A 5,891-nucleotide genomic window follows, 5' to 3' on the forward strand; every position below is an offset into this window, starting at 1 on the left:
TAGGGGACAAGAAGGTTGAGGAATACACGCACTATGACCCAATCGTTGATGCATAATAAAAGAATCTTTATTGAGATTTGTATTAGAATAAGACAACTTATTGTTTGTAATACAAGTTATTGATTTTGAGGTTTTTCAATAGAATCACCTATCCAATAATAAAGACCACTATGGATTTTACTCGAGCCCATCTGTTTCCCAATCAAATGGTCCTGAAATTCACATATATTAGGGAAGAATTAAAAAAAAACAATTGTTATCTTGACAAATTTTGGAAACAGATTTAAGGTTAAACCGAAAAGCTAGAACGAACAAAATATTTTTAAGAACTAAATGCTTTGTAAGGTGGACGATTCCTAGTTGTGTGGTTAGGGCGATGGTCCCATTAGGCATACGGACAGAGGTGGATGATTTTGTGGATGTGTGAGAAAAGTGTTTAGGATTACACACAATGTGGTCACTAGCTCTTGAATCAATTATCCAGATATTATCTTTGATAAAATTAAAACAATAAGATGTACCTGCATAGACTGTCGTATTTGCCCGAGGAATTTGATTGAGGAGTTGGAGTATCTATTGGTATTGATCCGGGCTGATTATGGGTGCTGAATTTCCATTTCTAGAATTTTGATTGAACCACTTGATTTTCCACCGAATTCCCACTATCTTGATTTTGAGGGCATCCGTATAGTCTCCAACAAGTAGCATGGGTGTGATTTCTTCTTTGACAATGAGCACACCATAATTTGCCCCCTTTCCCAGATTTAGAGGATCCTGGCCCATTAAATCCACTAGTGGATCCATTGCTTAAATAATGGCCAGTGGGCTGATGAAAAATAGGCCCATTTGTGTGGTGATTTTGGGCTGAGGATTTTCTGTCGTTAGATTGGATGGACTGATCTGAACCGTTCAAGCCTTCATATAATTTTTTTTCTTTCTCCCTTAGAAAACCCTAGCCTCTCTTCACCATTGCCCTTACCCATTTCTCTTCTCTCATCAGACGATAAACTTGTCTGCTGCTGCTGCCATCCTTGTGGAGTGATGGCAAAGGCTGTGGGCGCAACACCATGGTAAGAGTCTTGGGTGGTCATCTTTTGACTCTTATCTTGAACGGCCAATTGATAAGTTCGCCAAAGAGATGGCGACAGTGATGTTGCTAACATCTATGTTCTAAATGGCAAAAAACTTTCGTTTAAACCAATTAGGAAATGTATTAAATGGTATTGATCCTTTACCTTTTGGATCTGTTGAAGAATCGATGTTGGTGCCTCAATCGGTTCTGCGACGACATCCAATTCATATCAAATCGCCGAAAGGCAATTGAAATAAGTTGTGATAGGGAGATTGTTTTGCTTGATGTCAGCCAAACTTTGTCGCAAAGTGAAAAGCTTTGCAAGGTCAAGTTGACCGTAAATCTCCCTGATATTGTTCCACATCTCTTGAGAATTCTCGGTCTGTGGAAGGCCGACGGCAATCTCCTTGGTCAGGGAGTTGCTAATCCACGCACGAACGAATGTGGTGCATCGATTCCAGTATTTGAGGAGGGTATTATCCACTAGTTTAGGAAGGGTGGCATCGATGAAGCCTTCCTTGTCCTTTGTGATAAATGCTCACCGAAAATCTTTAGCCCATGTCGTATAATTGGTGGATCCCGTGAGAGGTTGCTTGACGAGGACAATTTCGGATCCATTGGACACTGGCGAGTAAAAGGGATCACCTGGTTCTAGTCGGTTGGTGGTGGGGGGGACAATATCGGGTAGGGATTTTGACCCGATGGGTTAACATTCTGACCCATGAACCTGAATGGGTTTGAATTGGTTTGGTTTGTTTGGTGAGCTGGGCTTGAATTTGGGTCTAATCCAGTGATTGGATCTTGGTGAGGTGGACTGGTTTGGATATGGGCCTAGTCTAAATGTTGTGTTATGGGCTCATTTGTGGTTGTGGTAACTGGGTTGTTGATACTGTGTTCTGGTGTAGGTGGCTTGGTTAAATCCATTCAATTACAATCTGTAAATTGAGTGGTTTTGAGAAGAGAGATAAACTAATCCGAGTGCCTTTGTTTTGCAAGTTTTGGAAAACTTGCCAAGAAAGGATTGTTTGGCGGAAGCTGGACTAGGTTGCTTGCTCTGATACCATGTCAGAAACCAAATTGGAAGGGACAAGAGATGCAATCGAGTTGCTAGAGAATGGCAGAAAAGAATAGAGAAGAGAAGAATAATACTTTTTGTATATTTCATTATAGCTTTACAACCATGTATTTATACAATAATCTGTGAGTAAATAAAATGAATGTAATCAAATGTAATTACTACACAACAAGAATGGAAATCAATCAATTACAAAAAATCAGTAATTAGTCTTATTTATATTTAGGCATGTGTATGATGTCTTTGATTGGGAGCAAATATAGCATTCCATATCACATCACTTAAGTCTAGGGGCTCTCCCATCTATCAGGCTAGTCTTTTGGGTTAGGCTCTCCTTTGAGTTTAAGTTCTAACATTGTTGCTCTCGTTGAGAGTTGGGTTGTGGAAATTGTACTTATCGACTAGGTTAAGGTGCAATGTACTCTCCTTAATAGGTGAGTGAAGTAGTCCAAATGGTGGGTAGGACTCTCTCTTGGGCTTGAATTTTAATACAAATAATGAACTCTAATGCCGATAGTGGTGCATAATGCATTTTGTTTGATCAGTAGATAGGTAGGTTTTTTGAGCTTCTGTATTCTACTCACTAAATCCGGATATTCTGTTGATCATTAAGGACAGACCATATGACAAAGCCAAACTATGTTCCTATTTATGAATGCTATTGTCTTTTTTTCTTTAGACTATAGCTGATTTACATGACTTCCTTAGAGTCAGAGACGCAAGCAAATTAATAAATCTGAAACTTCTATCCCAAGGTTTTAACTTGGAAAGTTGTAAAGTTGGTGAAAAGGGATATTGTTATAAAGCAAATATTAGCTTGAAGAAGTGGAGAAATGATGGTATAGCTATAATCGATGAGCCCTGTAAATATATACAAGTTGCTCTATACATAATACCCTATCTGGAATTCATTTAACAAGTTGCAAATCCACTGAATGGTGCCAGTACATCATCTGAATTTACTTGAATTTCTCCACTTTATAATGTGGTATTTGTCGAGCACATGGCCGGCAATTGCCTTCCAATCTCAATTCCGATTCGTGAAGCAAAAGGCACACTACTTTCCCCACCCACATTTTCACATGTGGATCCATCAATGTATACGCTTCCCTTTGGCTTTGGCATTGCAATTATATTTGACCCACCAGCCACCACTCTACGTTCACGGTGTCCCAATTAAATTTTAATCCCGTGGCTGTTGAAACTACAGCAAAAACACACATAATAATAAAAGCAGAAAAGTAAAGAAGACACATAATTTATGGTCCTGAAATTCACATTAGGGAAGAATTAAAAAAAACAATTGTTCTTGACAAATTTGGAAACAGATTTAAGGTTAAACCGAAAGCTAGAACGAACAAATATTTTTAAGAACTAATGCTTTGTAAGTGGACGATTCCTAGTTGTGTGGTTGGGCGATGGTCCCATAGGCATAAGGACAGAGGTGGATGATTTTTGGATGTGTGAGAAAAGTGTTTAGATACACACATGTGGTCACTAGCTCTTGAATCATTATCCAGATATATCTTTGATAAAATTAAAACAATAAGATGTACCTGCATAGACGTGTATTTGCCGAGGAATTTGATTGAGGAGTTGGAGTATCTTGGTATTGATCCGGCTGATTATGGGTCTAATTTCCATTTCTAGAATTTTGATTGAACCCCTTGATTTTCCACCGAATTCCCACTATCTTGATTTGAGGGCATCCGTATAGTCTCCAACAAGTAGCATGGTGTGATTTCTTCTTGACAATGAGACACCATAATTTGCCCCCTTCCCAGATTTAGAGGATCCTGGCCCATTAAATCCATAGTGGATCCATTGCTTAAATAATGGCCAGTGGGCTGATGAAAAATAGGCCCATTTGTGTGGTGATTTGGGCTGAGGATTTTCTGTCGTAGATTGGATGGACTGATCTGAACGTTCAAGCCTTCATCTTGTCATTGGACATGTTCCCCAATTTGAATCACAGTATGCTGTGATGTCTAAATTTCCATCTCGTGCTAGAAGAAGTCCTAAGCCAGGACAACCTTTCAGGTATTTGAGGACTTTTATGGTAGCATCCATATGTGATTGTTTTGGGCCGTGCATGAATTGACTTAGGATATGAACAACATAGCTTATATCTGGTCATGTCATTGTGAGGTAGATGAGTCTTCCCACAAGTCTCTGATAATGAGATGGATCTTGTAACGGAGGATCTTCTACTGAGGATGAAGTCTTATTATCATACTGTTGAGTTGTGAGTTTGATGTTTTGTTCAACGGGAATGACACTAGGTTTGCATGCTGATAGCCCAGAATCTAATACAAGTTCTAGGACATATTTTCTTTGGCTAAGGGATATTCCTGTTGAAGATATGACAATCTCAATCCCTAAGAAGTACTTTGGTTCCCGCAAATCTTTTATGCAAAAATATCTGTTGAGGTGCTTTTTCAAAGCACTGATGACAATCTCATCATTCCCTGTGATTAGGATGTCATCTACATAAATGATGAGAGCAATGAAGAAAGTACCTTTTCGCCATGAGAAGAGGGAATAGTCATTCTTAGATTGGGCCAAACCTATACTTGTGAGGGCCTCTATGAATTTTGCATTCCATTGGTGAGATGCGCGTTTTAGACCATAAAGAGACTTGCGTAGGTGACATACATTATTCTCCCCCTGGCTGTGAAGTCTGTGAGGTAGTTCCATGTAAATTTCTTTATGAAGGTCACCATGAAGGAAGGCATTGTGGACATCCATTTGATGTAGAGACCAGTCCTGGATAGCAGCCACTGATAAGAAAGCCCGAATAGTAACATGTTCTGCCACAGGAGAAAAAGTATCTTGGTAGTCAAAACCTTCACGTTGAGTGAACCCTTTTGCCACAAGGTGAGCCTTGTACAGTTCGATGGAGCCATCAGCATGATGTTTAATCTTGTATACCTATTTACAACCAATAGGTTTTTTGTGAGATGGGCGAGGAACTATATCCCAAGTGTGATTCTGAGCAAGGGCATGTAGTTCGTCAGCCATGGCTTGTTGCCATTATGTATGTGGGACAACTTCAGAATAGCAAGAAGGTTCTTAACTAGTAGATATCTCATTAACACATATCCTGTAGGCAAGAGAGACGGTCATAATAGACATAATTTGAAGGGGGGTAAAGGGTGCCTGATGTAGTCTGTATGCTGGGGCAGACATAGTTAGGTGTCCAGATAGGGGGTCGAGTAGATCGTGTAGACCGTCTTGGAGTAGGTGTAGGAACCAAAGGTGAATGTTTAGGAGAAATCTCAAGGGCCACAAGAGAAATCTCAAGAGGTTCTGAAGCATTACTAGTGGGAGGACTTTCTGTAATGGTGGGAGAGGAGTCGATATCAGTAGAGGACTCTTGAGCAGGTACAGGATTGATGGTAAACAAGGGACTAGAGGGATCATCTTCCAGAAATGGCAACTACGACGGAGGATCAGTGTCAAATGTAGTAGTGTTCTTTATGAAATGAAAGCTATCTTCATGAAATACAACATCACGAGAAACTAGGAATCAGTTCTCAACTGGATCATATAACCGATACCTTTTTTGATGCATAGGATAACCCATGAAGACATATCGAGTTGCACGAGGGCTAAACTTATCATGAGCCCCAATCTTAGTAGAATAACATAAACACCCAAATACGCGAAGATGATCAACCTTTGGTGGCTTGTCAAACAGTAGTTCATATGGAGTCTTACCATTTAGGACTCGAGTAGGCATCT

Source organism: Pistacia vera, unplaced genomic scaffold (genome assembly GCF_008641045.1).
Source record: "Pistacia vera cultivar Batoury unplaced genomic scaffold, PisVer_v2 Contig464, whole genome shotgun sequence".
Taxonomy (NCBI): domain Eukaryota; kingdom Viridiplantae; phylum Streptophyta; class Magnoliopsida; order Sapindales; family Anacardiaceae; genus Pistacia; species Pistacia vera.